Genomic DNA, 23257 nt, shown 5'->3' with positions numbered 1-23257 from the left:
GACCTGATTGGTCTTCATTTTTATAACCTTGACGGTGAGGTGGAGATGACGCTCCACACTTGATGGAGTCAAGTCAGGGTGGCACTTTACCACCAGGATGAATGACATCTTAATAACGCCTTCAAAGTTCAAGTTAAATAGAATAGAATAGAAAGTACTTTATTGATCCCTGGGGGAAATTCAGCACCACAGTTCGCTCACAAAAGACGAATAAACACTTAGGTATTTTTTACATGTGAATAATACAAATACAGTCTGTTATACAGGATTATTCACATGTGAATAACATAAATACAGTCTATTATACAGCATTATTCACATGTGAATAATATAAATACAGTCTATTATACAGCATTATTCAGATGTGAATAACATAAATACAGTCTATTATACAGCATTATTCACATGTGAATAACATAAATACAGTCTATTATACAGCATTATTCACATGTGAATAACATAAATACAGTCTATTATACGGCATTATTCACATGTGAATAACATAAATACAGTCTATTATACAGCATTATTCACATGTGAATAATATAAATACAGTCTATTATACAGCATTATTCACATGTGAATAACATAAATACAGTCTATTATACAGCAATATTCACATGTGAATCACATAAATACAATCTATTATACAGCATTATTCACATGTGAATAATATAAATAAAATCTATTGTACAGCATGATTCACGTGTGAATAACATAAATGCAGTCTATTATACAGCATTATTCACATGTGAATAACATAAATACAGTCTATTATACAGCATTATTCACATGTGAATAATATAAATACAGTCTACTGTACAGCATTATTCACGTGTGAATAACATAAATGCAGTCTATTATACAGCATTATTCACATGTGAATAACATAAATACAGTCTATTATAGAGCATTATTCGCATGTGAATAACATAAATACAGTCTATTATACAGCATTATTCACATGTGAATAATATAAATACAGTCTATTATACGGCATTATTCACATGTGAATAACATAAATACAGTCTATTGTACAGCATTATTCACATGTGAATAATATAAATAGTCTATTATACAGCATTATTCACATGTGAATAACATAAATACAGTCTATTATACAGCATTATTCACATGTGAATAATATAAATAAAATCTATTGTACAGCATGATTCACATGTGAATAACACAAATACAGTCTATTATACAGCATTATTCACATGTGAATAATATAAATACAGTCTATTGTACAGCATTATTCATATGTGAATAACACAAATACAGTCTATTATACAGCATTATTCACATGTGAATAACATCAATACAGTCTATTATACAGCATTATTCACATGTGAATAACATAAATACAGTCTATTATACAACATTATTCACATGTGAATAATATAAATGCAGTCTATTATACAGCATTATTCACATGTGAATAATATAAATAAAATCTATTGTACAGCATGATTCACATGTGAATAACACAAATACAGTCTATTATACAGCATTATTCACATGTGAATAATATAAATACAGTCTATTATACAGCATTATTCACATGTGAATAACATAAATACAGTCTATTATACGACATTATTCACGTGTGAATAACATAAATACAGTCTATTACACAGCATTATTCACATGTGAATAATATAAATACAGTCTATTATACAGCATTATTCACATGTGAATAACATAAATATAGTCTATTATACAGCATTATTCACATGTGAATAATATAAATACATTATACATTTACATTACATGTACAGTGGAAAGGAACATATGCATTATACAGTACCAATGATTGTCACACACACACTAGGTGTGGTGAAATTACCCTCTGCATTTGACCCATCCCCTTGTTTCACCCCCTGGGAGATGAGGGGAGCAGAGAGCAGCAGCCGTGGCCGCGCCCGGGAATCATTTTTGGTGATTTAACCCCCAATTCCAACCCTTGATGCTGAGTGCCAATGTGTCCCATTTATAGTCTTTGGTATGACTCGGCCGGGGATCAAACTCACGACCCTACCGATCTCAGGGCGGACACACTAACCACAAGGTCATACTGTACTGTACATAACATATCATGAATAATGTCTTATTAATGGTGGAAACGCCCTTAAGCACGTCTCATTGTGTCAATGTTCCAAAGCGTACATACATATGGTTTTTCTTCTTCTTTTTCTCCAGTTTTTGGCACACTCTACCTTCCACATTGTTCATCCGATTCAAACCGTTCCAACTTCAAACTGTTCAGCATATTCAAGAATCGCGGGCTTTCCCTTGACAAATTCAAAAAATTCCCAGATTTCCCGGAATTCCAGGTTTTCCGGGACATTTTTCCTCATTCTAAATGAATTGGCCATCTTTCAAACTTCCACAATTTCCAGATTTTTTAACTGATTCCAACTATTCCACCTTCAACATATTCCACTCATCCTGAACATTCAAATTATCATTTTTTCAAGTTGAAATAAATTCCAGGAATTTCCAGAATTCCCGTTTTTTCAAACCCTTTCTTCACCCTTTTTTCTGTCGACTACTCCTCCCACATTTTTCAACCCACTTCAACCGTTCTAGCATCTAAACATTCCTCTTAATCAGTACCAAAAATTCGAACTGGAAAAATTCCCGGTTTTCCCGAAATTCCAGGAATTTTGTAACACCATTTTGCAATTAGAAATGTTACTACTTCAATATTTCTCGACTGTTTTGAAAAATTTCAACACCAACCAACTCATTTAGAACATTTAAATGTTTTATCATTTTCAAAAAAAAATCCCGCTTTTCCCGAAATTCTCAAATTTCCATAAAATTCCCATTGATTTTTTTTTGAAAGCTCCACAATTCCCATAGTTTCCATACGATTCAAACCATTCCACCTTCAACATATTCCACTCATCCTGGAAATTCAAACTATGATTTTTCCAAGTTCAAATCAATTCCAGGAATTCCCAGAATTCCCGTTTTTTCAAACCCTTTCTTCGCCCTTTTTTCTGGCGACGACTCCTCCCACATTTTTCAACCCACTTCAACCGTTGCAAAGTCAAAACATTCCTCTTAATCAGGACCAAAAATTATTTTTTTCCGAACTAGAAAAATTCCCGGTTTTCCCAAAATTCCAGGAATTCCGTGACACAATTTCTCAATTAAAAATGTTACTACTTCAACATTTCTCAACTGTTTTGAAAAATTCCAACACCAACCAACTCATTTAGAAGATTAAAATGTTTTAGCATTTTCAAAAAAATTCCCGCTTTTCTCAAAATTTCCATGAAATTCCCATTGATTTTTTTTTTTTTAAAGCTCCACAATTCCCATATTTTTCATACGATTCAAACCATTCCACCTTTAACATATTCCACTCATCCTGGACATTCAAACTATAATTTTTCCAAGTTCAAATAAATTCCAGGAATTCCCAGAATTCCCGTTTTTTCAAACCCTTTTTTCTGGCGACTACTCCTCCCACATTTTTCAACCCACTTCAACCGTTGCAAAGTCAAAACATTCCTCTTAATCAGGACCCCAAAAAAAGTTGTTGTTCGAATTGGAAAAATTCCCATTTTTCCTGAAATTCCAGGAATTCCGTAATACAATTTCTCAATTAAAAATGTTACTACTTCTACATTTCTCGACTGTTTTGGAAAATTCCAACACCAACCAACTCATTTAGAACATTCAAATGTTTTATCATTTTCAAAAAAAAAAATCACGCTTTTCCCGAAATTCTCAAATTTCCATAAAATTCCCATTTAATTTTTTTTTTTTTTAAAGCTCCACAATTCCCATAGTTTTCATACGATTCAAACCATTCCACCTTCAACATATTCCACTCATCCTGGAAATTCAAACTATAATTTTTCCAAGTTCAAATAAATTCCAGGAATTCCCAGAATTCCCGTTTTTTTCAAACTATTCCTTCACCTTTTTTTCTGGCGACTACGCCTTCCACATTTTTAACCCACTTCAACCGTTGCAGCATCAAAACATTCCTCTTAATCAAGACCCCAAAAAAATGTTATTTTTCGAACTGGAAAAATTCCCGGTTTTCCCAAAATTCCAGGAATTCCGTAACATCATTTTGCAATTAAAAATGTTACTACTTCAATATTTCTCGACTGTTTTGGAAAATTCCAACACCAACCAACTCATTTAGAACATTCAAATGTTTTATCATTTAAAAAAAAAAAAATCCCGCTTTTCCCGAAATTCTCAAATTTCCATAAAATTCCCATTGAATTTTTTTTTTTTTAAAGCTCCACAATTCCCATAGTTTTCATACGATTCAAACCATTCCACCTTCAAAATATTCCACTCATCCTGGAAATTCAAACTATAATTTTTCCAAGTTCAAATAAATTCCAGGAATTCCCAGAATTCCCGTTTTTTCAAACTATTTCTTCACCTTTTTTTCTGGCGACTACGCCTTCCACATTTTTAACCCACTTCAACCGTTGCAGCATCAAAACATTCCTCTTAATCAGGACCCAAAAAAAAGTTATTTTTCGAACTGGAAAAATTCCCGGTTTTTCCCGAAATTCCAGGAATTCCGTAACACCATTTTGCAATTAAAAATGTTACTACTTCAATATTTCTCGACTGTTTTGGAAAATTCCAACACCAACCAACTCATTTAGAACATTCAAATGTTTTATCATTTTCAAAAAAAAAAATCCCGCTTTTCCCGAAATTCTCAAATTTCCATAAAATTCCCATTGAATTTTTTATTTTTTTAAAGCTCCACAATTCCCATAGTTTTCATATGATTCAAACCATTTCACCTTCAACATATTCCACTCATCCTGGAAATTCAAACTATGATTTTTCCAAGTTCAAATAAATTCCAGGAATTCCCAGAATTCCCGTTTTTTCAAACCCTTTCTTCGCCCTTTTTTCTGGCGACGACTCCTCCCACATTTTTAACCCACTTCAACCGTTGCAAAGTCAAAACATTCCTCTTAATCAGGACCAAATTTTTTTTTTTTTTCCGAACTAGAAAAATTCCCGGTTTTCCCAAAATTCCAGGAATTCCGTAACGCAATTTCTCAATTAAAAATGTTACTACTTCAACATTTCTCGACTGTTTTGAAAAATTCCAACACCAACCAACTCATTTAGAACATTCAAATGTTTTAGCATTTTCAAAAAAATTCCCGCTTTTCTCGAAATTTCCATGAAATTCCCATTGATTTTTTTTTTTTTTAAAGCTCCACAATTCCCATAGTTTCCATACGATTCAAACCATTCCACTTTCAACATATTCCACTCATCCTGGACTTTCAAACTATAATTTTTCCAAGTTCAAATAAATTTCAGGAATCCCCAGAATTCCCGTTTTTTCAAACCCTTTTTTCTGGCGACTACTCCTCCCACATTTTTAACCCACTTCAACCGTTGCAAAGTCAAAACATTCCTCTTAATCAGGACCAAAAAAAACATTTTTTTTTCCGAACTAGAAAAATTCCCAGTTTTCCCAAAATTCCAGGAATTCCGTAACACAATTTCTCAATTAAAAATGTTACTACTTCAACATTTCTCGACTGTTTTGAAAAATTGCAACACCAACCAACTCATTTAGAAGATTCAAATGTTTTAGCATTTTCAAAAAAATTCCCGCTTTTCTCGAAATTTCCATGAAATTCCCATTGATTTTTTTTTTTTTTTTTTAAAGCTCCACAATTCCCATATTTTTCATACGATTCAAACCATTCCACTTTCAACATATTCCACTCATCCTGGACATTCAAACTATAATTTTTTCAAGTTCAAATAAATTCCAGGAATTCCCAGAATTCCCGTTTTTTCAAACCCTTTTTTCTGGCGACTACTCCTCCCACATTTTTCAACCCACTTCAACCGTTGCAAAGTCAAAACATTCCTCTTAATCAGGACCCCAAAAAAAGTTGTTGTTCGAACTGGAAAAATTCCCATTTTTCCTGAAATTCCAGGAATTCCGTAATACAATTTCTCAATTAAAAATGTTACTACTTCTACATTTCTCGACTGTTTTGGAAAATTCCAACACCAACCAACTCATTTAGAACATTCAAGTGTTTTATAATTAAAAAAAAAAAAAAATCCCGCTTTTCCCGAAATTTTCAAATTTCCATAAATTTCCCATTGAAAATTATTTTTTTTAAAGCTCCACAATTCCCATAGTTTTCATACGATTCAAACCATTCCACCTTCAACATATTCCACTCATCCTGGACTTTCAAACTATATCTTTTCCAAGTTCAAATAAATTCCAGGAATCCCCAGAATTCCTGTTTTTTTCAAACCCTTTCTTCGCCCTTTTTTCTGGCGACTACTCCTTCCACATTTTTAACCCACTTCAACCGTTGCAAAGTCAAAACATTCCTCTTAATCAGGACAAAAAAAATTTTTTTTTCCGAACTAGAAAAATTCCCGGTTTCCCCAAAATTCCAGGAATTCCGTAACACAATTTCTCAATTAAAAATGTTACTACTTCAACATTTCTCGACTGTTTTGAAAAATTCCAACACCAACCAACTCATTTAGAAGATTCAAATGTTTTAGCATTTTCAAAAAAATTCCCGCTTTTCTCGAAATTTCCATGAAATTCCCATTGATTTTAAAAGTTCCACAATTCCCATATTTTTCATACGATTCAAACCATTCCACTACCAACATATTCCACTCATCCTGGTCATTCAAACTATAATTTTTCCAAGTTCAAGTAAATTCCACGAATTCCCAGAATTCCCGTTTTTTCTGGCGACTACTCCTCCCACATTTTTCAACCCACTTCAACCGTTGCAAAGTCAAAACATTCCTCTTAATCAGGACCCCAAAAAAAGTTGTTGTTCGAACTGGAAAAATTCCCATTTTTCCTGAAATTCCAGGAATTCCGTAATACAATTTATCAATTAAAAATGTTGCTACTTCTACATTTCTCGACAGTTTCCAACACCAACCAACTCATTTAGAACATTCAAATATTTTAGCATTTTCCAAAAAAATTCCCGCTTTTCCCAAAATTCTCAAATTTCCATGAAATTCCCATTTACCTTTTTTTTTTTTTTTAAAGCTCCACAATTCCCATAGTTTTCATACGATTCAAACCATTCCACCTTCAACATATTCCACTCATCCTGGACATTCAAACTATCATTTTTCCAAGTTCAAATAAATTCCAGGAATTCCCAGAATTCCCGTTTTTTCAAACTATTTCTTCACCTTTTTTTCTGGCGACTACGCCTTCCACATTTTTAACCCACTTCAACCGTTGTAGCATCAAAACATTCCTCTTAATCAGGACCCAAAAAAAAGTTATTTTTCGAACTGGAAAAATTCCCGTTTTTTCCGAAATTCCAGGAATTCCGTAACACCATTTTGCAATTAAAAATGTTACTACTTCAATATTTCTCGATTGTTTTGAAACATTCCAACACCAACCAACTCATGTAGAACATTCAAATGTTTTGTCATTTAAAAAAAAAAAATCCCGCTTTTCCCGAAATTCTCAAATTTCCATAAAATTCCCATTGAATTTTTTTTTTTTTTTTAAGCTCCACAATTCCCATAGTTTTCATACGATTCAAACCATTCCACCTTCAAAATATTCCACTCATCCTGGAAATTCAAACTATAATTTTTTCAAGTTCAAATAAATTCCAGGAATTCCCAGAATTCCCGTTTTTTTAAAACTATTTCTTCACCTTTTTTTCTGGCGACTACGCCTTCCACATTTTTAACCCACTTCAACCGTTGCAGCATCAAAACATTCCTCTTAATCAGGACCCAAAAAAAAGTTATTTTTCGAACTGGAAAAATTCCCGTTTTTTCCGAAATTCCAGGAACTCCGTAACACCATTTTGCAATTAAAAATGTTACTACTTCAATATTTCTCGATTGTTTTGAAACATTCCAACACCAACCAACTCATTTAGAACATTCAAATGTTTTATCATTTAAAAAAAAAAAAATCCCGCTTTTCCCGAAATTCTCAAATTTCCATAAAATTCCCATTGAATTTTTTTTTTAAAGCTCCACAATTCCCATAGTTTTCATACGATTCAAACCATTCCACCTTCAACATATTCCACTCATCTTGCACATTCAAACTATTATTTTTCCAAGTTCAAATAAATTCCAGGAATTCCCAGAATTCCCGTTTTTTCAAACCCTTTTTTCTGGCGACTACTCCTCCCACATTTTTCAACCCACTTCAACCGTTGCAAAGTCAAAACATTCCTCTTAATCAGGACCCCAAAAAAAGTTGTTGTTCGAACTGGAAAAATTCCCATTTTTCCTGAAATTCCAGGAATTCCGTAATACAATTTCTCAATTAAAAATGTTACTACTTCTACATTTCTCGACAGTTTTGAAAAATTCCAACACCAACCAACTCATTTAGAACATTCAAATGTTTTAGTATTTTCAAAAAAAATTCCCGCTTTTCCAGAAATTCTCAAATTTCCATGAAATTCCCATTTAATTTTTTATTTTTTTTAAAGCTCCACAATTCCCATAATTTCCATACGATTCAAACCATTCCACATTCAACATATTCCACTCATCCTGGACTTTCAAACTATGATTTTTCCAAGTTCAAATAAATTCCAGGAATCCCCAGAATTCCCGTTTTTTCAAACCCTTTCTTCGCCCTTTTTTCTGGCGACGACTCCTCCCACATTTTTAACCCACTTCAACCGTTGCAAAGTCAAAACATTCCTCTTAATCAGGACCAAATTTTTTTTTTTTCCGAACTAGAAAAATTCCCGGTTTTCCCAAAATTCCAGGAATTCCGTAACACAATTTCACAATTAAAAATGTTACTACTTCAACATTTCTCGACTGTTTTGAAAAATTCCAACACCAACCAACTCATTTAGAAGATTCAAATGTTTTAGCATTTTCAAAAAAATTCCCGCTTTTCTCGAAATTTCCATGAAATTCCCATTGATTTTTAAAGTTCCACAATTCCCATATTTTTCATACGATTCAAACCATTCCACTACCAACATATTCCACTCATCCTGGTCATTCAAACTATAATTTTTCCAAGTTCAAGTAAATTCCACGAATTCCCAGAATTCCCGTTTTTTCAAACCCTTTTTTCTGGCGACTACTCCTCCCACATTTTTCAACCCACTTCAACCGTTGCAAAGTCAAAACATTCCTCTTAATCAGGACCCCAAAAAAAGTTGTTGTTCGAACTGGAAAAATTCCCATTTTTTCCTGAAATTCCAGGAATTCCGTAATACAATTTCTCAATTAAAAATGTTACTACTTCTACATTTCTCGACAGTTTTGAAAAATTCCAACACCAACCAACTCATTTAGAACATTCAATTGTTTTAGCATTTTCAAAAAATCCCGCTTTTCCCGAAATTCTCAAATTTCCATAAAATTCCCATTGAAATTTGTTTTTTAAAGCTCCACAATTCCCATAGTTTTCATACGATTCAAACCATTCCACCTTCAACATATTCCACTCATCCTGGACATTCAAACTATAATTTTTCCAAGTTCAAATAAATTTCAGGAATCCCCAGAATTCCCGTTTTTTCAAACCCTTTCTTCGCCCTTTTTTCTGGCGACGACTCCTCCCACATTTTTAACCCACTTCAACCGTTGCAAAGTCAAAACATTCCTCTTAATCAGGACCAAAAAAAACATTTTTTTTTCCGAACTAGAAAAATTCCCGGTTTTCCCAAAATTCCAGGAATTCCGTAACACCATTTCTCAATTAAAAATGTTACTACTTCAACATTTCTCGACTGTTTTGAAAAATTCCAACACCAACCAACTCATTTAGAACATTCAAATGTTTTAGCATTTTCAAAAAAATTCCCGCTTTTCTCGAAATTTCCATGAAATTCCCATTGATTTTTTATTTTTTAAAGCTCCACAATTCCCATATTTTTCATACGATTCAAACCATTCCACTTTCAACATATTCCACTCATCCTGGTCATTCAAACTATAATTTTTTCAAGTTCAAATAAATTCCAGGAATTCCCAGAATTCCCGTTTTTTCAAACCCTTTTTTCTGGCGACTACTCCTCCCACATTTTTCAACCCACTTCAACCGTTGCAAAGTCAAAACATTCCTCTTAATCAGGACCCCAAAAAAAGTTGTTGTTCGAACTGGAAAAATTCCCATTTTTCCTGAAATTCCAGGAATTCCGTAATACACTTTCTCAATTAAAAATGTTACTACTTCTACATTTCTCGACTGTTTTGGAAAATTCCAACACCAACCAACTCATTTAGAACATTCAAGTGTTTTATAATTAAAAAAAAAAAAAAATCCCGCTTTTCCCGAAATTTTCAAATTTCCATAAATTTCCCATTGAAAATTATTTTTTTTAAAGCTCCACAATTCCCATAGTTTTCATACGATTCAAACCATTCCACCTTCAACATATTCCACTCATCCTGGACTTTCAAACTATAATTTTTCCAAGTTCAAATAAATTCCAGGAATCCCCAGAATTCCTGTTTTTTTCAAACCCTTTCTTCGCCCTTTTTTCTGGCGACTACTCCTTCCACATTTTTAACCCACTTCAACCGTTGCAAAGTCAAAACATTCCTCTTAATCAGGACCAAAATTTTTTTTTTTTCCGAACTAGAAAAATTCCCGGTTTCCCCAAAATTCCAGGAATTCCGTAACACAATTTCTCAATTAAAAATGTTACTACGTCAACATTTCTCGACTGTTTTGAAAATTTCCAACACCAACCAACTCATTTAGAAGATTCAAATGTTTTAGCATTTTCAAAAAAATTCCCGCTTTTCTCAAAATTTCCATGAAATTCCCATTGATTTTTTTTTTTTTAAAGCTCCACAATTCCCATATTTTTCATACGATTCAAACCATTCCACCTTCAACATATTGCACTCATCCTGGACATTCAAACTATCATTTTTCCAAGTTCAAATAAATTCCAGGAATTCCCAGAATTCCCGTTTTTTCAAACCCTTTTTTCTGGCGACTACTCCTCCCACATTTTTCAACCCACTTCAACCGTTGCAAAGTCAAAACATTCCTCTTAATCAGGACCCCAAAAAAAGTTGTTGTTCGAACTGGAAAAATTCCCATTTTTCCTGAAATTCCAGGAATTCCGTAATACAATTTCTCAATTAAAAATGTTACTACTTCTACATTTCTCGACTGTTTTGGAAAATCCCAACACCAACCAACTCATTTAGAACATTCAAGTGTTTTATCATTTTCCCAAAAAAATCCTGCTTTTCCCGAAATTTTCAAATTTCCATAAATTTCCCATTGAAATTTTTTTTTTAAAGCTCCACAATTCCCATAATTTTCATACGATTCAAACCATTCCACCTCCAACATATTCCACTCATCCTGGACTTTCAAACTATGATTTTTCCAAGTTCAAATAAATTCCAGGAATCCCCAGAATTCCCGTTTTTTCAAACCCTTTCTTCGCCCTTTTTTCTGGCGACGACTCCTCCCACATTTTTAACCCACTTCAACCATTGCAAAGTCAAAACATTCCTCTTAATCAGGACCAAATTTTTTTTTTTTTTTTCCGAACTAGAAAAATTCCCGGTTTTCCCAAAATTCCAGGAATTCCGTAACACCATTTCTCAATTAAAAATGTTACTACTTCAACATTTCTCGACTGTTTTGAAAAATTCCAACACCAACCAACTCATTTAGAACATTCAAATGTTTTAGCATTTTCAAAAAAATTCCCGCTTTTCTCGAAATTTCCATGAAATTCCCATTGATTTATTTTTTTTTAAAGCTCCACAATTCCCATATTTTTCATACGATTCAAACCATTCCACCTTCAACATATTGCACTCATCCTGGACATTCAAACTATCATTTTTCCAAGTTCAAATAAATTCCAGGAATTCCCAGAATTCCCGTTTTTTCAAACCCTTTTTTCTGGCGACTACTCCTCCCACATTTTTCAACCCACTTCAACCGTTGCAAAGTCAAAACATTCCTCTTAATCAGGACCCCAAAAAAAGTTGTTGTTCGAACTGGAAAAATTCCCATTTTTCCTGAAATTCCAGGAATTCCGTAATACAATTTCTCAATTAAAAATGTTACTACTTCTACATTTCTCGACTGTTTTGGAAAATTCCAACACCAACCAACTCATTTAGAACATTCAAGTGTTTTATCATTTTCCAAAAAAAATCCTGCTTTTCCCGAAATTTTCAAATTTCCATAAATTTCCCATTGAAATTTTTTTTTTAAAGCTCCACAATTCCCATAATTTTCATACGATTCAAACCATTCCACCTTCAACATATTCCACTCATCCTGGACTTTCAAACTATGATTTTTCCAAGTTCAAATAAATTCCAGGAATCCCCAGAATTCCCGTTTTTTCAAACCCTTTCTTCGCCCTTTTTTCTGGCGACGACTCCTCCCACATTTTTAACCCACTTCAACCGTTGCAAAGTCAAAACATTCCTCTTAATCAGGACCAAATTTTTTTTTTTTTCCCGAACTAGAAAAATTCCCGGTTTTCCCAAAATTCCAGGAATTCCGTAACACCATTTCTCAATTAAAAATGTTACTACTTCAACATTTCTCGACTGTTTTGAAAAATTCCAACACCAACCAACTCATTTAGAACATTCAAATGTTTTAGCATTTTCAAAAAAATTCCCGCTTTTCTCGAAATTTCCATGAAATTCCCATTGATTTTTTTTTTTTTTAAAGCTCCACAATTCCCATATTTTTCATACGATTCAAACCATTCCACTTTCAACATATTCCACTCATCCTGGTCATTCAAACTATAATTTTTTCAAGTTCAAATAAATTCCAGGAATTCCCAGAATTCCCGTTTTTTCAAACCCTTTTTTCTGGCGACTACTCCTCCCACATTTTTCAACCCACTTCAACCGTTGCAAAGTCAAAACATTCCTCTTAATCAGGACCCCAGAAAAAGTTGTTGTTCGAACTGGAAAAATTCCCATTTTACCTGAAATTCCAGGAATTCCGTAATACAATTTCTCAATTAAAAATGTTACTACTTCTACATTTCTCGACAGTTTTGAAAAATTCCAACACCAACCAACTCATTTAGAATATTCAAATGTTTTAGCATTTTCAAAAAAAATTCCCGCTTTTCCCGAAATTCTCAAATTTCCATAAAATTCCCATTGAATTTTTTTTTTTTAAAGCTCCACAATTCCCATAGTTTTCATACGATTCAAACCATTCCACCTTCAACATATTCCACTCATCCTGGACATTCAAACTATCATTTTTCCAAGTTCAAATAAATTCCAGGAATCCCCAGAATTCCCGTTTTTTCAAACCCTTTCTTCGCCCTTTTTTCTGGCGACGACTCCTCGCACATTTTTAACCCACTTCAACCGTTGCAAAGTCAAAACATTACTCTTAATCAGGACCAAATTTTTTTTTTCCGAACTACAAAAATTCCCAGTTTTCCCAAAATTCCAGGAATTCCGTAACACAATTTCTCAATTAAAAATGTTACTACTTCAACATTTCTCGACTGTTTTGAAAAATTGCAACACCAACCAACTCATTTAGAAGATTCAAATGTTTTAGCATTTTCAAAAAAATTCCCGCTTTTCTCGAAATTTCCATGAAATTCCCATTGATTTTTTTTTTTTTTAAAGCTCCACAATTCCCATATTTTTCATATGATTCAAACCATTCCACTTTCAACATATTCCACTCATCCTGGACATTCAAACTATAATTTTTTCAAGTTCAAATAAATTCCAGAAATTCCCAGAATTCCTGTTTTTTCAAACCCTTTTTTCTGGCGACTACTCCTCCCACATTTTTCAACCCACTTCAACCGTTGCAAAGTCAAAACATTCCTCTTAATCAGGACCCCAAAAAAAGTTGTTGTTCGAACTGGAAAAATTCCCATTTTTCCTGAAATTCCAGGAATTCCGTAATACAATTTCTCAATTAAAAATGTTACTACTTCTACATTTCTCGACAGTTTTGAAAAATTCCAACACCAACCAACTCATTTAGAACATTCAAATGTTTTAGCATTTTCAAAAAAAATTCCCGCTTTTCCCGAAATTCTCAAATTTCCATGAAATTCCCATTTAATTTTTTTTTTAAAGCTCCACAATTCCCATAGTTTTCATACGATTCAAACCATTCCACCTTCAAAATATTCCACTCATCCTGGAAATTCAAACTATAATTTTTCCAAGTTCAAATAAATTCCAGGAATTCCCAGACTTCCCGTTTTTTCAAACTATTTCTTCACCTTTTTTTCTGGCGACTACGCCTTCCACATTTTTAACCCACTTCAACCGCTGCAGGATCAAAACATTCCTCTTAATCAGGACCCCAAAAAAAGTTATTTTTCGAACTGGAAAAATTCCCGGTTTTTCCGAAATTCCAGGAATTCCGTAACACCATTTTGCAATTAAAAATGTTACTACTTCAATATTTCTCGATTGTTTTGAAACATTCCAACACCAACCAACTCATTTAGAACATTCAAATGTTTTATCATTTAAAAAAAATAATCCCGCTTTTCCCGAAATTCTCAAATTTTTTTTTTTAAAGCTCCACAATTCCCATAGTTTTCATACGATTCAAACCATTCCACCTTCAACATATTCCACCCATCCTGGAAATTCAAACTATAATTTTTCCAAGTTCAAATAAATTCCAGGAATCCCCAGAATTCCCGTTTTTTCAAACCCTTTCTTTGCCCTTTTTTCTGGCGACGACTCCTCCCACATTTTTAACCCACTTCAACCGTTGCAAAGTCAAAACATTCCTCTTAATCAGGACCAACATTTTTTTTTTTCCGAACTAGAAAAATTCCCTGTTTTCCCAAAATTCCAGGAATTCCGTAACACAATTTCTCAATTAAAAATGTTACTACTTCAACATTTCTCGACTGTTTTGAAAAATTCCAACACCAACCAACTCATTTAGAACATTCAAATGTTTTAGAATTTTCAAAAAAATTCCCGCTTTTCTCGAAATTTCCATGAAATTCCCATTGATTTTTTTTTTTTTAAAGCTCCACAATTCCCACATTTTTCATACGATTCAAACCATTCCACTTTCAACATATTCCACTCATCCTGGACATTCAAACTATAATTTTTCCAAGTTCAAATAAATTCCAGGAATTCCCAGAATTCCCGTTTTTTTCAAACCCTTTTTTCTGGCGACTACTCTTCCCACATTTTTCAACCCACTTCAACCGTTGCAAAGTCAAAACATTCCTCTTAATCAGGACCCCAAAAAAAGTTGTTGTTCGAACTGGAAAAATTCCCATTTTTCCTGAAATTCCAGGAATTCCGTAATACAATTTCTCAATTAAAAATGTTACTACTTCTACATTTCTCGACAGTTTTGAAAAATTCCAACACCAACCAACTCATTTAGAACATTCAAATGTTTTAGCATTTTCAAAAAAAATTCCCGCTTTTCCCGAAATTCTCAAATTTCCATGAAATTCCCATTTACCTTTTTTTTTTTTTTTTTAAAGCTCCACAATTCCCATAGTTTTCATACGATTCAAACCATTCCACCTTCAACATATTCCACTCATCCTGGACATTCAAACTATCATTTTTCCAAGTTCAAATAAATTTCAGGAATCCCCAGAATTCCCGTTTTTTTCAAACCCTTTCTTCGCCCTTTTTTCTGGCGACGACTCCTCCCACATTTTTAACCCACTTCAACCGTTGCAAAGTCAAAACATTCCTCTTAATCAGGACCAAATTTTTTTTTTTTTTCCGAACTAGAAAAATTCCCGGTTTTCCCCAAATTCCAGGAATTCCGTAACACAATTTCTCAATTAAAAATGTTATTACTTCAACATTTCTCGACTGTTTTGAAAAATTCCAACACCAACCAACTCATTTAGAAGATTCAAATGTTTTAGCATTTTCCAAAAAATTCCCGCTTTTCTCGAAATTTCCATGAAATTCCTATTGATTTTTTTTTTTTAAAGCTCCACAATTCCCATATTTTTCATACGATTCAAACCATTCCACTTTCAACATATTCCACTCATCCTGGACATTCAAACTATCATTTTTCCAAGTTCAAATAAATTCCAGGAATTCCCAGAATTCCCGTTTTTTCAAACCCTTTTTTCTGGCGACTACTCCTCCCACATTTTTCAACCCACTTCAACCGTTGCAAAGTCAAAACATTCCTCTTAATCAGGACCCCAAAAAAAGTTGTTGTTCGAACTGGAAAAATTCCCATTTTTCCTGAAATTCCAGGAATTCCGTAATACAATTTCTCAATTAAAAATGTTACTACTTCTACATTTCTCGACAGTTTTGAAAAATTCCAACACCAACCAACTCATTTAGAACATTCAAATGTTTTAGCATTTTCCAAAAAAATTCCCGCTTTTCCCGAAATTCTCAAATTTCCATGAAATTCCCATTTACCTTTTTTTTTTTTTTTTAAAGCTCCACAATTCCCATAGTTTTCATACAATTCAAACCATTCTACCTTCAACATATTCCACTCATCCTGGACATTCAAACTATCATTTTTCCAAGTTCAAATAAATTTCAGGAATCCCCAGAATTCCCGTTTTTTTCAAACCCTTTCTTCGCCCTTTTTTCTGGCGACGACTCCTCCCACATTTTTAACCCACTTCAACCGTTGCAAAGTCAAAACATTCCTCTTAATCAGGACCAAATTTTTTTTTTTTCCGAACTAGAAAAATTCCCGGTTTTCCCCAAATTCCAGGAATTCCGTAACACAATTTCTCAATTAAAAATGTTACTACTTCAACATTTCTCGACTGTTTTGAAAAATTCCAACACCAACCAACTCATTTAGAAGATTCAAATGTTTTAGCATTTTCAAAAAAATTCCCGCTTTTCTCGAAATTTCCATGAAATTCCCATTGATTTTTTATTTTTTTTAAAGCTCCACAATTCCCATATTTTTCATACGATTCAAACCATTCCACCTTCAACATATTCCACTCATCCTGGACTTTCAAACTATCATTTTTCCAAGTTCAAATAAATTCCAGAAATTCCCAGAATTCCCGTTTTTTCAAACCCTTTTTTCTGGCGACTACTCCTCCCACATTTTTAACCCACTTCAACCGTTGCAAAGTCAAAACATTCCTCTTAATCAGGACCCCAAAAAAAGTTGTTGTTCGAACTGGAAAAATTCCCATTTTTCCTGAAATTCCAGGAATTCCGTAATACAATTTCTCAATTAAAAATGTTGCTACTTCTACATTTCTCGACAGTTTCCAACACCAACCAACTCATTTAGAACATTCAAATGTTTTAGCATTTTCCAAAAAAATTCCCGCTTTTCCCGAAATTCTCAAATTTCCATGAAATTCTCATTTACCTTTTTTTTTTTTTTTAAAGCTCCACAATTCCCATAGTTTTCATACGATTCAAACCATTCCACTTTCAACATATTCCACTCATCCTGGACATTCAATCTATAATTTTTCCAAGTTCAAATAAATTCCAGGAATTCCCAGAATTCTCGTTTTTTTCAAACTATTTCTTCACCTTTTTTTCTGGCGACTACGCCTTCCACATTTTTAACCCACTTCAACCTTTGCAGCATCAAAACATTCCTCTTAATCAGGACCCAAAAAAAAGTTACTTTTCGAACTGGAAAAATTCCCGTTTTTTCCGAAATTCCAGGAACTCCGTAACACCATTTTGCAATTAAAAATGTTACTACTTCAATATTTCTCGACTGTTTTGAAACATTCCAACACCAACCAACTCATTTAGAACATTCAAATGTTTTATCATTTAAAAAAAAAATATCACGCTTTTCCCGAAATTCTCAAATTTCCATAAAATTCCCATTTAATTTTTCTTTTCTTTTTAAAGCTCCACAATTCCCATAGTTTTCATACGATTCAAACCATTCCACCTTCAAAATTTTCCACTCATCCTGGAAATTCAAACTATAATTTTTCCAAGTTCAAATAATTTCCAGGAATTCCCGTTTTTTCAAACTATTTCTTCACCTTTTTTTCTGGCGACTACGCCTTCCACATTTTTAACCCACTTCAACCGTTGCAGCATCAAAACATTCCTCTTAATCAGGACCCAAAAAAAAGTTATTTTTCAAACTGGAAAAATTCCCGTTTTTTCCGAAATTCCAGGAAATCCGTAACACCATTTTGCAATTAAAAATGTTACCACTTCAATATTTCTCGATTGTTTTGAAACATTCCAACACCAACCAACTCATTTAGAACATTCAAATGTTTTATCTTTTTTTTTTACAAAAAATTCCCCTTTTCCCGAAATTCTCAAATTTCCATAAAATTCCCATTGATTTTTTTTTTTTTAAAGCTCCACAATTCCCATATTTTTCATACAATTCAAACCATTCCACCTTCAACATATTCCACTCATCCTGGACATTCAAACTATCATTTTTCCAAGTTCAAATAAATTCCAGAAATTCCCAGAATTCCCGTTTTTTCAAACCCTTTTTTCTGGCGACTACTCCTCCCACATTTTTCAACCCACTTCAACCGTTGCAAAGTCAAAACATTCCTCTTAATCAGGACCCCAAAAAAAGTTGTTGTTCGAAATGGAAAAATTCCCATTTTCCCTGAAATTCCAGGAATTCCGTAATACAACTTCTCAATTAAAAATGTTACTACTTCTACATTTCTCGACAGTTTTGAAAAATTCCAACACCAACCAACTCATTTAGAACATTCAAATGTTTTATCATTTTCCAAAAAAATTCCCGCTTTTCCCGAAATTCTCAAATTTCCATGAAATTCCCATTTAATTTTTTTTTTTAAAGCTCCACAATTCCTATAGTTTTCATACGATTCAAACCATTCCACCTTCAACATATTCCACTCATCCTGGAATTTCAAACTATAATTTTTCCAAGTTCAAATAAATTTCAGGAATCCCCAGAATTCCCGTTTTTTCAAACCCTTTCTTCGCCCTTTTTTCTGGCGACGACTCCTCCCACATTTTTAACCCACTTCAACCGTTGCAAAGTCAAAACATTCCTCTTAATCAGGACCAAAAATGTTTTTTTTTCCGAACTAGAAAAATTCCCGGTTTTCCCAAAATTCCAGGAATTCCGTAACACAATTTCTCAATTAAAAATGTTACTACTTCAACATTTCTCGACTGTTTTGAAAAATTCCAACACCAACCAACTCATTTAGAACATTCAAATGTTTTAGCATTTTCAAAAAAATTCCCGCTTTTCTCGAAATTTCCATGAAATTCCCATTGATTTTTTTTTTTAAAGCTCCACAATTCCCATATTTTTCATACGATTCAAACCATTCCACTTTCAACATATTCCACTCATCCTGGACATTCAAACTATAATTTTTCCAAGTTCAAATAAATTCCAGAAATTCCCAGAATTCCCGTTTTTTCAAACCCTTTTTTCTGGCGACTACTCCTCCCACATTTTTCAACCCACTTCAACCGTTGCAAAGTCAAAACATTCCTCTTAATCAGGACCCCAAAAAAAGTTGTTGTTCGAACTGGAAAAATTCCCATTTTTCCTGAAATTCCAGGAATTCCGTAATACAATTTCTCAATTAAAAATGTTACTACTTCTACATTTCTCGACAGTTTTGAAAAATTCCAACACCAACCAACTCATTTAGAACATTCAAATGTTTTAGCATTTTCCAAAAAAATTCCCGCTTTTCCCGAAATTCTCAAATTTCCATGAAATTCCCATTTACCTTTTTTTTTTTTTTAAAGCTCCACAATTCCCATAGTTTTCATACGATTCAAACCATTCCACCTTCAACATATTCCACTCATCCTGGACATTCAAACTATCATTTTTCCAAGTTCAAATAAATTCCAGGAATTCCCAGAATTCTCGTTTTTTTCAAACTATTTCTTCACCTTTTTTTCTGGCAACTACTCCTTCCACATTTTTAACCCACTCCAACCGTTGCAGCATCAAAACATTCCTCTTAATCAGGACCAAAAAAAAAGTTATTTTTCGAACTGGAAAAATTCCCGGTTTTTCTGAAATTCCAGGAATTCCGTAACACCATTTCTTAATAAAAGATTTTACTACTTCAACATTTCTTGACTGTTTTGAAAAATTCCAACACTAACCAACTCATTTAGAAGATTCAAATGTTTTAGCATTTTCAAAAAAATTCCCGCTTTTCTCGAAATTTCCATGAAATTCCTATTGATTTTTTTTTTTTAAAAGCTCCACAATTCCCATAGTTTTCATATGATTCAAACCATTCCACTTTCAACATATTCCACTCATCCTGGACATTCAAACTATAATTTTTCCAAGTTCAAATAAATTCCAGAAATTCCCAGAATTCCCGTTTTTTCAAACCCTTTTTTCTGGCGACTACTCCTCCCACATTTTTCAACCCACTTCAACCGTTGCAAAGTCAAAACATTCCTCTTAATCAGGACCCCAAAAAAAGTTGTTGTTCGAACTGGAAAAATTCCCATTTTTCCTGAAATTCCAGGAATTCCGTAATACAATTTCTCAATTAAAAATGTTGCTACTTCTACATTTCTCGACAGTTTTGAAAAATTCCAACACCAACCAACTCATTTAGAACATTCAAATGTTTTAGCATTTTCCAAAAAAAATTCCGCTTTTCCCGAAATTCTCAAATTTCCATAAAATTCCCATTTACCTTTTTTTTTTTTTTTTTTAAAGCTCCACAATTCCCATAGTTTTCATACGATTCAAACCATTCCACCTTCAACATATTCCACTCATCCTGGACTTTCAAACTATAATTTTTCCAAGTTCAAATAAATTCCAGGAATTCCCAGAATTTCCGTTTTTTCAAACCCTTTCTTCGCCCTTTTTTCTGGCGACGACTCCTCCCACATTTTTAACCCACTTCAACCGTTGCAAAGTCAAAACATTCCTCTTAATCAGGACCAAAACATTTTTTTTTTCCGAACTAGAAAAATTCCCGGTTTTCCCAAAATTCCAGGAATTCCGTAACACAATTTCTCAATTAAAAATGTTACTACTTCAACATTTCTCGACTGTTTTGAAAAATTCCAACACCAACAAACTCATTTAGAAGATTCAAATGTTTTAGCATTTTCAAAAAAATTCCCGTTTTTCTCGAAATTTCCATGAAATTCCCATTGATTTTTTTTTTTTTTTAAAGCTCCACAATTCCCATATTTTTCATACGATTCAAACCATTCCACCTTCAACATATTCCACTCATCCTGGACATTCAAACTATAATTTTTCCAAGTTCAAATAAATTCCAGAAATTCCCAGAATTCCCGTTTTTTTCAAACCCTTTTTTCTGGCGACTACTCCTTCCACATTTTTAACCCACTTCAACCGTTGCAGCATCAAAACATTCCTCTTAATCAGGACACAAAAAAAAGTTATTTTTCGAACTGGAAAAATTCTCGGTATATCCGAAATTCCAGGAATTCCGTAACACCATTTTGCAATTAAAAATGTTACTACTTCAATATTTCTCGATTGTTTTGAAACATTCCAACACCAACCAACTCATTTAGAACATTCAAATGTTTTATCATTTAAAAAAAAAAAAAAATCCCGCTTTTCCCGAAATTCTCCAATTTCCATAAAATTCCCATTGAATTTTTTTTTTAATGCTCCACAATTCCCATAGTTTTCATACAATTCAAACCATTCCACCTTCAACATATTCCACTCATCCTGGACTTTCAAACTATAATTTTTCCAAGTTCAAATAAATTTCAGGAATCCCCAGAATTCCCGTTTTTTCAAACCCTTTCTTCGCCCTTTTTTCTGGCGACGACTCCTCCCACATTTTTAACCCACTTCAACCGTTGCAAAGTCAAAACATTCCTCTTAATCAGGACCAAAAATGTTTTTTTTTCCGAACTAGAAAAATTCCCGGTTTTCCCAAAATTCCAGGAATTCCGTAACGCAATTTCTCAATTAAAAATGTTACTACTTCAACATTTCTCGACTGTTTTGAAAAATTCCAACACCAACCAACTCATTTAGAAGATTCAAATGTTTTAGCATTTTCAAAAAAATTCCCGCTTTTCTCGAAATTTCCATGAAATTCCCATTGATTTTTTTTTTTTTTTTTAAAGCTCCACAATTCCCATATTTTTCATACGATTCAAACCATTCCACCTTCAACATATTCCACTCATCTTGGACTTTCAAACTATAATTTTTCCAAGTTCAAATAAATTCCAGGAATTCCCAGAATTCTCGTTTTTTCAAACTATTTCTTCACCTTTTTTTCTGGCGACTACGCCTTCCACATTTTTAACCCACTCCAACCGTTGCAGCATCAAAACATTCCTCTTAATCAGGACCAAAAAAAAAGTTATTTTTCGAACTGGAAAAATTCCCGGTTTTTCCGAAATTCCAGGAATTCCGTAATACCATTTCTCAATAAAAGATTTTATTACTTCAACATTTCTTGACTAACATTTCAACACTAACCAACTCTTTCAGAACATTCAAATGTTTTAGCTTTTTTTTTTTAATTCCCGCTTTTCCCGAAATTCCAATTGAAAAACATTTTTTAAAGCTCCACAATTCCCAAATTTTTCATCCGATTCAAACCATTCCACCTTCAACACATTCAATTCATCAACCACCATTTTTCCACCACGTTCAACACATTTCCAGGAATTCCTGTTTTTTTCTAACCTTATTTCCAACCTTTTTAGTACGGTGACACCTTTCACATTTTTCAACCCATTTCAACTGTTCCCCCGTCAAAACATTCCTCTTAGTCAGGACAAAAAAAATCAAGTTGGTTTAAAGAACTTGAAAAATTCTCGGTTTTCCCGAAATTCCAGGAATTCCGTAATACCATTTCTCAATTAAAAATGTTAATACTTCAACATTTCTCGACTGTTTTGAAAAATTCCAACACCAACCAACTCATTTAGAACATTCAAATGTTTTAGCATTTTCAAATAAAATTCCCGCTTTTCCCGAAATTCCCATTGAAAAACATTTTTTAAAGCTCCATATTTCCCACATTTTCCATCCCATTCAAACCATTCCACCTTCAACACATTCCATAATCAACCACCATTTTTCCACCATGTTCACCAAATTTCCAGGAATTCCTCTTTTTTCTAACCTTATTTCCAACCTTTTTTAGTACGATGACTCCTTTCACATTTTTCAACCCAATTCATCCGTTCCACCGTCAAAACATTCCTCTTAGTCAGGACAAAAAAAATCAAGTTGGTTTAAAGAACTTGAAAAATTCCCGGTTTTCCCGATTTTCCGTAATACCATTTCTCAATTAGAAATGTT

At 33.2% G+C, this 23257-nt stretch overlaps 1 protein-coding gene across 2 annotated transcripts in view; it reads left to right on the top strand.

Moving 5' to 3' along the window:
* capn3a (calpain 3a, (p94)) overlaps positions 1–23257 on the top strand; it is a 90848-nt gene that overhangs the window by 273 nt on the left and 67318 nt on the right. The window lies entirely within an intron of this gene.

Source organism: Nerophis lumbriciformis, linkage group LG26, assembly GCF_033978685.3.
Source record: "Nerophis lumbriciformis linkage group LG26, RoL_Nlum_v2.1, whole genome shotgun sequence".
Classification (NCBI taxonomy): Eukaryota; Metazoa; Chordata; class Actinopteri; order Syngnathiformes; family Syngnathidae; genus Nerophis; species Nerophis lumbriciformis.
This window is presented reverse-complemented; position numbering and strand designations above follow the sequence as displayed.